Genomic DNA, 12,752 nt, shown 5'->3' with positions numbered 1-12,752 from the left:
GTTTACCCTTCTTTTATCTGTAGCCTGTTGACAGCCTGCCCCTCCCCTGACTTTCCACCTCCTCTCTGGGAGAAAGACCAGGAAGTACCATTCTCATTTTAAAATGTTGAATATGAGGCCCAGAAGAGATGTACACTATTCAGGGCCTAGAACTTTTGAGCTATTTAGCAAAGAAGACAAATTCCAATCCCCATCTCTTGGTTCTTAATCAAGGACTTAAGCCATTAAACCAGGCCTAGGGAACCTACTGTCTGTAGGGTTTGGGTTCACTTTCATTTTATCCATGGGTCAAGGGCAAAGGGGTATCTGCTCATCTGATTTTGTATCTTCTTGGGAAAATCCAACAAAGCTTTAAAGAGTATTTCAGATTGTATTACAAAACAACCTCCTCTCTCCCCCTCCCCCCTCTTCCTACTTTGGTTCATTCATTCCTTATTTTCATCTTGCTTCCCCAACTGTTTGTTAAGTACCTCTGCCAACCACCATGAGAGGTGCTGAGGATTAAAAAAAGAGAGCATGATTGCATCATTATCCTTATAATCTGAAAGGGGGGGGAAATAGAAACACATTAGTGCAATGACATTCTGTCTTCTGGAATTAGAATATGTGCATCCTCTAAAAGATAAATCCTTTAAGGTGCTAACTCATCACAGAGGCTTACAAATAATTGAAATGCCTTAGTCCAATTTCTTTGCTGCCTTACATTACCAGTCACTGTATATCCAATTTTAGACATGGGCTCAACTGGGATCCTACGTAATTAATTAGTTGATTTGGTCAGTTAGAAAGGGATGGGGGCAGAAGCAAAGGTATAATCCTAATCTCAGGGTTTCTGGCAGAGGTGGCAAGATACCCATTTTTTGCAGTGGAAAGTGACATAGGAGTTGGTGTCTGGTGGTTGGTCCAAAGGCTTGTGAGCTTCTCTGAGCGTAAGCCCTGAGAAGACTCCAGTGTTGCATAGAAAGGTGATCTGCTTACAGGACCAGACAGAGCCATCAATCATTTTTCATTCAGCTAGTGTTTATCTTTAAAAAAGGGGGCTCTTTGGACTTCCCTGGTGGTGCAGTGGTTAAGAATCCTCCTGCCAATGCAGGGGACCCGGATTCGAACCCTGGTCCGGGAAGATCCCACATGCCATGGAGCAACTAAGCCTGTGCGCCACAACTACTGAGCTTGCACTCCAGAGCCTGCGAGCCACAACTACTGAGCCTGCGAGCCACAACTACTGAAGCCCGCGCACCTAGAGCCCATGCTCCACAACAAGAGAAGCCACCGCAATGAGAAGCCCGCACACCACAACGAAGAGTAGCCCCCGCTCACTGCAACTAGAGAAAGCCCACATGCAGCAACCAAGACCCAATGCAGCCAAAAATAAATTAAATAAATAAATTTATAAAGAGAAAAGGGGGGGCTCCTCAATGTCACATAGTTGCTATTAACTGGGAAAACACAGCTGTAGAGGTAGATGTGGGAATACTGACTCCTGGGTTACTAGCATAGATTTTTTTTATCGGTCTCTCCATAGCTCTTTACAGCAGCTGACGTGGCTTTCTAAACAGTAGTTTTTCAAATTTGTCCCCCAGAGCCCTAAGATACGCCAGGAGCCTGGGGCCTAGCAAGGAGCCCAGTGGGTGGGCACCAGTCCTGCATCCCTGCTTCCGCAGAATATGTTCATCTTTTTGTGATTTCTGCCACCACCAGCACTTTTGCCTCTGTGCCATCTGTCACTTGTGGTTACGTTCTCATCAGAGGATGGTATGAAATACTGGTTATGTCCCTTATAATGATAATGCAGAAACAGAAGTCAGTAATTGCTGGGTGCAACATCCTCCTGCCAGCACGGCCATAACCTATAAGCAGTGGAAGGAGATGAGCAGTGATCTCCTTGTGGGGATGAAAACACCTTAGAAATTGAGAAAGTCCAAGTTCTTGCTTTGTTTTATTTTGTATAAGCCCCTCATGGATTGCATGTATCCCATTTGGAGAGGGATGATGATCTATTTACACAAAATGAAGAGCCTGAAAGTTCCAACGTCATGGTTCTCTCTTTTAAAAGAAAGAAAGAAGAAAAGTATACATGATATACTGAAATAATGAAGGGGTTTGAAATTCTTTTATCGTTTTCATCTTCTGTTAATTCTAAGATTAGCCTGTGTGGCAGAAGCTGCCTAGCTGTTGATCAAACCCATTTCCTTTCCCTCCTGGGCGCAGGGCTCGATTGAATTCCTAGTTCATCCTGCAGTTGGATTCAGCCCAATGGAATGTGGGCAGAAGTGATATGTGCTCTTACAGGCCTGGCCCATCAGAACCCCCCATGCAAAACTCTTTGTGCTGTTTCTCCTGTCGCTAGATGGAAGGAGATGCACACCCTTCCTCTTGGAGAAGGTGGAATGACCAGGAGGAAGGATCTGGGGTCCGGGAGTCACTCCTAGGAGGAGAGCAGTGATCGTGAACTTGTGTGCACAAGAAATGAATGTCTACTTGCCTTATAGCTGTTGTGCAATTTAAGGCCTTATTTGTCCCAGTAGAGCTAGACATCATAATTTCATTAGGTAATTTCATTCCTCCGAATTAGAGAATGGGATCTACAAGAAGCACTTGAAAATTCCAAGAACAAGAGAAATTCTGAACTAAGGCGTTGGAAACTCCCCTTAGTGGATGATGATGTACGTGTAGGAAAAACACGATGATCAGCTACTGAGAAGGTTGAATAAGGCCTACCTCCCCCCATCACCCACCTTCAAGCAAGAAGTCACTGATGTTAGTGTGGGTGCTGCTTTAGGCTTTCCATTAAGAGGATCGAAGACACAACACAGCAAAGGGAGGCGGGACAGTGTGATGATTCAGAGAACCAGCTCTCGAGTCAGACTGCATGTGTTTGTACCCTGACTCTGCAGCTCACTGTGTGACCTTGAGCAAATCACTTACCTTGTCTGTGCCTCAGTTTCTTCTCTTTAATATGTAATAACAATATATTTAGCTCACAGATTGTTGTGAGCGTTAAATGAGATACTATGTAAGTGCTTAACATAGTATCTGTCACATAATTTTTCAAAGATATATTATCTATTGTCATGTTTCCCCACTTAGAACCCAAGTTACACCTCTACAAACAGGTACAGTAGGTGGGTGCAGATGGGATGACATTGGTTTATAAATAACAGTGTTATGCCTCCTCCACCAGAATACTTTGGACAATCTATTGACAGTTTTCTGTAGTTGGGCTGTACCCCGCCATTCATTTCATTCATTTTTTTTAAGACTGTACTTTATTTTATTTTATTTTTTTAACATCTTTATTGGAGTATAATTGCTTTACAATGGTGTGTTAGTTTCTGCTTTATAACAAAGTGAATCAGTTATAGATATACATATGTTCCCATATCTCTTCCCTCTTGCATCTCCCTCCCTATCCCACCCCTCTAGGTGGTCACAAAGCACCGAGCTGATCTCCCTGTGCTATGCGGCTGCTTCCCACCAGCTATCTATCTTACGTTTGGTAGTGTATATATGTCCATGCCACTCTCTCACTTTGTCACAGCTTGCCCTTCCCCCTCCCCATATCCTCAAGTCCTTTCTCTAGTAGGTCTGTGTCTTTATTCCCGTCTTGCCCCTAGGTTCTTCATGACCTTTTTTTTTCTTAGATTCCATATATATGTGTTAGCATACGGTATTTGTTTTTCTCTTTCTGACTTACTTCACTCTGTATGACAGGCTCTAGGTCCATCCACCTCATTACAAATAACTCAATTTCGTTACTTTTTATGGCTGAGTAATATTCCATTGTATATATGTGCCACATCTTCTTTATCCATTCATCTGCTCATGGACACTTAGGTTGCTTCCATGTCCTGGCTATTGTAAATAGAGCTGCAGTGAACATTGTGGTACATGACTCCTTTTGAATTATGGTTTTCTCAGGGTATATGCCCAGTAGTGGGATTGCTGGGTCATATAGCAGTTCTATTTTTAGTTTTTTAAGGAACCTCCATCCTGTTCTCCATAGTGGCTGTATCCATTTACATTCCCACCAACAGTGCAAGAGGGTTCCCTTTTCTCCACACCCTCTCCAGCATTTATTGTTTGTAGACTTTTTGATGATGGCCATTCTGACCACTGTGAGATGATATCTCATTGTAGTTTTGATTTGCATTTCTCTGATGATTAATGATGTTGAGCATTCTTTCATGTGTTTGTTGGCAATCTGTATATCTTCTTTGGAGAAATGTCTATTTAGGTCTTCTGCCCATTTTTGGATTGGGTTTTTTTTTGTGTGGTACACGGGCCTTTCACTGTTGTGGCCTCTCCTGTTGCGGAGCACAGGTTCTGGAAGCGCAGGCTCAGTGGCCGTGGCTCACGGGCCCAGCCGCTCCACGGCATGTGGGATCTTCCCAGACCGGGGCACGAACCCATGTCCCCTGCATCGGCAGGTGGACTCTCAACCACTGCGCCACCAGGGAAGCCCTGTTTGTTTTTTTGATGTTGTGCTGCATGAGCTGCTTGTAAATTTTGGAGATTAATACTTTGTCAGTTGCTTCATTTGCGAATATTTTCTCCCATTCTGAGGGTTGTCTTTTGGTCTTGCTTATGGTTTCCTTTGCTGTGCAAAAGCTTTTAAGTTTCATTAGGTCCCATTTGTTTATTTTTGTTTTTATTTCCATTTCTCTAGGAGGTGGGACAAAAAGGATCTTGCTGTGATTTACGTCATAGAGTGTTCTGCCTATGTTTTCCTCTAAGAGTTTGATAGTGTCCGGTCTTACATTGAGGTCTCTAATCCATTTTGAGTTTATTTTTGTGTATGGTGTTAGGGAGTGTTCTAACTTCATTCTTTTACGTGTAGCTGTCCAGTTTTCCCAGCACCACTTAATGAAGAGGCTGTCTTTTCTCCACTGTATATCATTCGTGTTTATTGAGCGCCTATTATGGACTAGGACCTACACTCGCTGTGGATGAAAAATAAAGAGCCTGCAGATTAGTGGAGACAGACAACAAAGCAGTACTTCTGATGCAGTGTGACAGCTTTTGGTTTTTACATGAAAGTTGTTAGCATTCTGGATGATGACTAGGAAGACCAGGGACACAGGCTTTTTTTTAGGACTCAGGTCCTGCAAGTTGTGGACTGGTGGCTGGACTCGTGTGTGGCCACCATGCTCGGACGAACCCACCTACAGCTGCCTGGAACACTGTCCAACCTCAGCCAGTGAAAACAGAGTACTTTGGGAGTCAGGACCCAGGCAGAGGGAGATTTTGTGAAGAATGATGCTAAATTCCACTAAAGCAAATACTGACAGTCATACAACACACCGCTAATACAACAGAGAAACCCGAGGAGAACAGAGCCCTCTCAGGGATGTGTTCCCCTCAAGGGTACACCAAGGCAGCCGTCAGCACACCCGGCACACAAAAAGTTACACAAATCCCTGTTGTGTTTGATTGACGTTTTATCTATCATAGTTGGAATTTCCATCAATTTGTTGAGACCGGAAGATGGATTTGTGTTTGGTAGACCATGCTTTTGTATGTATTGCTTGTCTGATTCATCCTGAAATCAAAATCCATCTCCCACATAAACCTGTTGGCTAGAACTCCTGATCATGAAAGCCTGTTCTCTTTTTTATTCTCTGCCTCTTTGTATTCATTTCAGTTTTATAAAATCTAATGGCCCTGTGATTCCAGGAACAGTTGGTTTCTGGCTAAAAGCAAAATAGAAAACTACCCATTTTAGTTACATAAGGTGATGTGGAAAGTACTTGCTTCTGAGGAAACTGGATGGATCTATTTCTAGCAGGGCAGCCGGAGCGCCCTGGAGCAGAAGCACCACCTGCAGGGCTGAGGGAGAAACACACACAGCGAGAAGCATCCAAACCTTGCTTTGCAGGAAAGATGGGAAAAGTAAAAGGGAGGTAGTCCCACAGGATAATTAGCAAAGAACTCATCAGGATCGCTTGTGGATAAATATGCATGAGAATGCATCCTTGCAAGAGTTTGACAAATTCCCTCCATTCCTACCTTTTGGAGTGCTCAGAACTCCAAAAGTTTATATTTTTATTTACTTTATTTTTTTCATTTTTAGAGTGTGGAGACCCTAAAATTGTCCCCCAGAGCACTTGCTGCTGAATGCTGCTGCTGACTGATCTTGTAATAAAAAGCAATGCAGCACAAACATTCTTTGTCTTGATAAGACAAAGTGAATGCCCCTGCAAACTCTGTTCGTAGGAGGCAGGGAAAGACATCCTGGCCTTGACCCACAGTTGTCACACCACTGGATGTCTGTCCTCTCCAGCAGATCTAAATATCTGGCCCACCTGCACCCACCCATCTGTTCCTGCAGAAACAACAGTGCTAGTCTATAATTAAGAGAACTTTGACAATGAAGATTAGCAAACATTAGTTTTTCCATATGCCATGAAAAGTGAGTTGGTCCAGAAAAAAGTGCTGCCAGAATTCTTCTGTTTATACTTCCCAAGAGTATCTCTGGAAGTATAAATAAGATGTCACCAAGATGGCAACATAGGTCATTTCACTCCCTTCACGAGAACAGCTAACATCTATTCAAGAACAGGACACTACTGAGAGAATCATAGAACCCAGGGGTGAGGCTGAAGCACCCCCTGCATCACAGAGACCAAGACAGACTGCACTGGAAGGGTAAGAGGAGAAGCTACATGCTGACCACATGCCCCTCCCCATGCCAGAGAGGTCTGACCTGAGCCTCTGGTTCCTCCAGTAGGAAAAGAGAACCCGGGGAGACATCTAGTCTCCCCCAGCATGGTGGGTCACTTTGTGGGAGCCCCTATTCTGATCTCACACAATGGGGATCACAGGGGAATCTGTGGGGCTCAACCCCTGGGAATCTGACCGTGACAGAGAAGCGGGGAGGGGTTTGCAACACCGGGCACTTGAATCTTGGAAACGGGAGTTCCTACCTGCAGAGCCCAAGTAGTAGTCCAAACCAGCAGATTTGTTCGCCTGCAGAACCAAGTCGGGGCACACTCAGACCAGGAAAATTGGATGGTAAAGATCTGCCTGATTGGGATCCTCAAGTGAGGAGTTTTGCTGGCCCCGGAGCCCAGTTTGCCCATGTCCAGGCAAGGTGTGGAGTCACAGCCCCACTGCTGTGGAGGGTGCCTTCCAGCCCCATCTGATTAAAAAAACATGCTGGTGACAACTTCCGGAAGCTGTGTGGCTCAACGACATTCAAGCTAAGAGGTAGGCAGGCAGACTGATGGCTCCCAGAGCAAAGCCACTACCAGGCCTCCGTCCACTTCAAGTTAATTTTTGTGAGTAGCATAAGATATGGATCCAGTTTCTTTCTTTTACATATGGATATCCACTAATCCCAGCACCATTTATTGAAGAGACTGCCTTTTCTCCATTGAATATTCTTGGTGTCCTTGTAAAATATTAGTTTTCCTAAAGCGATTCTTTGCAGAGATTGAACCATCCTTTCATCCCAGAGATAAATCCCTCTTGATCATGGTGAATGATCCTTTTAAGGTGCTGTTGAATTTGGTTTGCTAGTGTTTTATTGAGAATTTTTGCGTCTATATTTATCAGGGATATTGGCCTTTAGTTTTCTTTCCTAGTATCTGGTTTTGGTATCAGGATAATGCTGGCCATGTAAAATGAGCTTGGGAGTATTCCCTCCTCTTTCATTTTTGGGAATAATTTGAGAAGAATTGGTGTTACTTCTTCTTCAGATGTTTGGTAAAATTCACCAGAGAAGCCATCTGGTCCGGGGTTTTTCTTCATTGGGAGATTTGTGATTACTGATGCAATCTCCTCACTAGTAATTGGTCTATTCAGATTCTCTGTTTTCTTCCTGATTCAGTCTTGATAAGCTGTATGTTTCCAAGAATTTTTCCATTTCCTCTTTACTTTCTATTTTTTTATATCTCTATGAGAAAATGGATGTTAGCTAAACCTATTGTGGTAATCATTTCACAGTATCCTTAAGTCAAACCATCATGCTGTACGCCTTAAACTTACACAGTGATGTATGCCAATTATTTCTCAATTAAACTGGGGGGAAATGTATACTTCCCTTAAAGGTGACACATCTTTCTTGGACAGACCTGATTTGAAATATTTTGTGTACCAATGCTATCTGATCATGTTTCTCATATACTCGGCCACACGTCAGCTGCTCTTCCTTTAGCTTCATTTACATTTACCTTCTAGGGGCACAGTAGGGTTTATTCACTGATTTATGCATCTTGTCAGTACCTATCTTTTGGGCGTCTGCTATTGTGCCATGAACAGGGGACACAGCAGATGTAAGAAGATACTTTTAAGAATGTCACCAAGAAGTTCAACAGCCAGAGTTTAGTTGCATCTTGAGGAACATCCCTCTCTTCTTCACCTGGGGATCCTCAGAGCCAATAGGAACAGACGTTTGTTGAAGCATCACAGTGTAGCAGTAACTGTGACAGATTCAAGGACGTTAAGATGCAGCCCTTGTTTCTAGAGTATTTAGAGTTAAGTGGAAGACAGGGGACAGGGGACAGGGTAGGCATGCACATAAATATCATTCATAGCCAGCCTCAAGAAGTGCCACGGAGAGAGATCCAATGCACGTGCATGCGAGCACACAGACACACACACACACACACACACACACACACACACCACACACACCCTTTACTGATGAGAAAACTAAAGCAGAGAGAGGAAGGGCATGGAGCTTAGCAGCAGCAGGCTACATTGTCAAGCTGACATTTTGAAGAGCTTTAGAGATCACTCTCTGTGAAAAGAGCAAAGCATAATCACATGACAAGATACATTTCTGTATGGAAAAGATCCTTTTGAAACTCCTGGAGGCACTGAACCTATTTCAGATCTCCTTAGGGCTTCCGTTAAGTGGGTACCTCCTTTAAGAAATTAAATGGTAGGAGACTTGTGGAAGACACCTTAGGTTTATTGTGGGTCTTGTTCTGGCTTTGGGGTTTCCATGAATTAATTATCTTTTACCCAGAGGTTGGTTGAAGTGTAGCAGCATTAGGTTAACTTTGTTCTCAAGAATTCCAGGGGTGCTCATTGCTAACTGGCTTTTCACAGCAATGACATTTAAGGCCTGGATGTTCTGTGTTGGTACAGCGGATACACATGCATCTTGTTGGTTTAAAAAAAAAAAAAAAAAAAAAAAACCAGGGAAGGAATGTAGACTTTGATCAACATTTGTAGGAATCAGAGAGAATGGAAGAGAGGATGGTTGGACCACCCCCGCGCTTGACCTTCATGCTGCTGCAGATGCTCGTTAGGCTTGAGGAAGATCTGGGGAAGGTCAGCCACACACATAGGTGACCCTCAAGGAGTGGCATTTACCTGGATGAATCAGTGCCTTGCAATCCAACATCTAGACCTCCCCTGATTTCTCAACGCAGCAAGAGTAGGTCTTTCGGTCAGAACATCATCCCATTAATCAACAGGGAGAAAGCCAATTTTATTAATTTATAATGAAATGTGTAATTATCCAGTGAGCTCATGTTTGCTAAGCATCCTAGTCTTTCCCTTTAGTCAAAAATACCTGAAAAGGCAGACTCTAATCAGGAGATTGCTTGGAATCAGAGCAGGAGGCGGGAATGGGCTTATTGTAATGGTTGCTACCATCAAGCTGTGATGGATAGTCTGAACTCTTCACCTCCACTGCAGGTACATACCTGCCTCAGTCCATGGTCATGGTCAGTGGGCCAGGACTCTGTGTCCCCCTGACAGTGTTGGGAGGCACTGCTCGCTCGCTCTTCTTTACATTTCCCGTGCTGATTGACTCCACACTGACCCTCACAGGTGTGTTTCTTCTTTAGAGTATTAATACAAACAAACCTCTATCTTCTTACATACTGTATTCCCCAAAACATGGTACTTATTTGCAAAACTTGATCCATACACGCACATATTTCTATTCCAGGGAGATGTAAAAATACATTAATATTTATATAAATAGGTATATAAAAATACACAAAATCCCTCATTACACCTAATCTTTTAGTCACAGTTTCTGATGCTATATTACTAGCATTCCATATAGTTCTTTGACTTTCGTTGTTTCCTTTCATAACTAAACCCAAACAGTGGACAAGCTAGAGTTCAGTAAGCAGCCAATTGGCCACTTTGGCTCCATTTAATGGGTGCCATCTTCGTCTCATCTCACCTGCCTTACTATTGTGAGATCTTCATTTTTATCACTAGTTGCTTCAGGTGCATTTTTTATCATTTAACATCTATTTTTGTGAATAATAATAGGAAAGTGCCAAAGATACTCCAGCAACGAAGCACCATTCTATAGTAGACAAACATAGTGATTCAACTCAAACGTGACTTTGGCTAGACGTCATGGCCGAAATTCAAAGCTGAAATTAATTGTGTGAGCATCTAACTTTCACATGCAAAAGGCCATGTCACCGTATGTTATATGAGAGTATAATGTATTTCTAAAAGTTAAATGTAGGAATGTTAGGGTTGTTCATACCCTCTATCAGATTATACTTGGATTTTGTGGGGGAGGGAGAGCGGAAGGCATTTTGCTTATTTTAGTAAATTCAATAAATAGTGAATGCCTGCTATGTATCAGGCAACGTGCTAGCCATCTATTTACAAGTTCTAAATAGTGGTAGAATGAGGGGAACACCCCTCTCTCGCGCCCTTACATATGCTTACAAATTATCATTTTGAAGTCATTTTAAAATCTCTTTAGACCAGGGGAGCATGTTTTGAAAACATTTTACAATTAAGGTATTTAATCAGAGAGGAGAGGAGAATAAGTATATTTAACACAGAAATAAAAACATGCATTCCATTCTGCTATAATACTGTCGTATGTATTTCTAAGACTCCCCGTGCGAGGCAAAAATCACACAATGAAAACTACAGAGCTTATGGGAGAAGTGGCGTGATGCATGCAACACTCCAGAAGTTCATCAGTGATATGTTATACAGAAAAGGTGGGAACCTAATAGAGACAGCCCAGTTCTATGCATGTTAAATGGTTAAGAATAGTTACCCTAAAAATGACCTGAAATGTGCTTGTGGAAGTGGGTGTAAGAAGGGTTGGAGCTTGTGAGTTACTGAGAGGTGGTAGGAGAAGGATGACCTGTAATCAGATGGAAAGCTGTAACCGTGACATGGATGAGAAGGACTCATCACACAGGGAAATCCAGGGTAGCTGGTAGATGCTTGAAGGGTGTGCATTTTGCATATCCCTACCCAGCTCAGTTCCTCGTTCACTGAGTGCAGAGTTCCTCACGCTTTTCACCACTGACATTTGGTACTGGATAATTCTGTGTTGTGGTGGGAGAGCTGTCTTGCTCGTTGTAGGATGATCATCAGCATCCTTAACCTCTACGTGCTAGATGCCAGTAGCAGCCCCCACCCAAGTCACGGCCAAGACGTCTTTGGACATTGCCATATGGCCTCTGGGGGGCAAAATTGCCCTGATTTAGAACTGACTGAGTGTTTCTCACAGGCAAAATTGCATATATGCAAATGGAAAATTTTGTGATATATCAGTCATGTTGGAACAAGTTCATATTTTCAAAGCAAGTGTTATAGCAAAAATGGCTGTGTTTCATTACATTTAAAATAATGAATTTCTGATTTAAATGTGAAGGAATCATTTGAATTTTAAAAACTGAACTGTTTCGTGCTGAATACAACACAAAGGTGAATATGAATTAAAAATAAAAACAGGATACAATTTAATATCCATAGAAAATAAAGACATATGGCAATGACAATTGGAGTTAAAGCTGATTTAAAGAAAACAATTCAATAAAATGTGGAACGTACATTTAATGTAATTAAAGTATTTTAAATTAGCAAGCATATAATTTACATATCTAGTTATGAACCTCAGAAAGTGTTCAATTTATCCAAGACAACCACAATAATAAACAAAGATGTTAAGCAATGAAAAAAAAGAATGCTATTAATTTAGAAATAGTCCAGTGACAATGTATATTTCATAGTCTTTTAATGTATTTGGTTTAAATTATAGGTTAGGAGACATCTTTTTTAAAATAGCCTTTGTATTGGTTTTATAAGTAATTTGAAAAATTACATTTTGATTTTCAACATTTATGCCAACTTTCTGGTACATTTCTACAGCCAGTTTATACTTCAACAATGAACAATAATGAGAAACTCTTAACTGCTTCTTCTTCACAGTTGCCAGTGAAATCAGTGTAATTCATCTTTTGTGTAAGGAACTGGGTTTTCCTCATGCAAAAAAAAAAAAAAACAAATCATTTCCAGTAACTTATTTGGTGCTGGGCAAGTTGGAGTAACAGAGGTTTAGAAGAAAAGTTTATAAAGTGTATTGTTAACGAAGAACCACCTCTTACTCAAGGCAATTATCTGAAATTTGGAAGTCATCTTTTCTCCTTCCTAATGAGCATAATACGTACACTTTTTTCAACATGAAAGAAAATGTATTGCAGAGAAAGAATTTTCCAGTATTTGAAGAGGTAGACACTGCACTGAAACCATAACATTCTAGATGTGAAAGAAAGGGTGCATTAAATACTAAATTATTTTTATTAACGATGCTCAGGGCTTGAATTTTTAATTTTTCTGAGCAGGACCTGTATCTTCCCATCTTACGCTACTGCTTCTCTTACAAAGTAAGAACAAGCTGTAAAGCTAATTAAACCTGTGCATCATTTCAGCAAGCCATTGATTTGTTTTTTGGTTTGATTTCTAGTTTTTAAATTATTGAATTAATTGTCTCCTTATTCTGTGTGAAAATACAATCTTGA

The 12,752-nt window shown here is 41.7% G+C and overlaps 1 protein-coding gene across 6 annotated transcripts in view; it reads left to right on the top strand.

The window, feature by feature from the left end:
- The window catches only part of CAMK1D (calcium/calmodulin dependent protein kinase ID), a 423,988-nt gene that overhangs the window by 312,999 nt on the left and 98,237 nt on the right, over positions 1-12,752 (top strand). The window lies entirely within an intron of this gene.

The sequence above is a fragment of the Mesoplodon bidens genome, assembly GCF_964165515.1.
Source record: "Mesoplodon bidens genome assembly, chromosome: 3".
In the NCBI taxonomy this organism is placed as follows: domain Eukaryota; kingdom Metazoa; phylum Chordata; class Mammalia; order Artiodactyla; family Ziphiidae; genus Mesoplodon; species Mesoplodon bidens.
The sequence above is the reverse complement of the archived record's forward strand: the minus strand, read 5'-3'. Positions and strand labels throughout refer to the sequence as shown.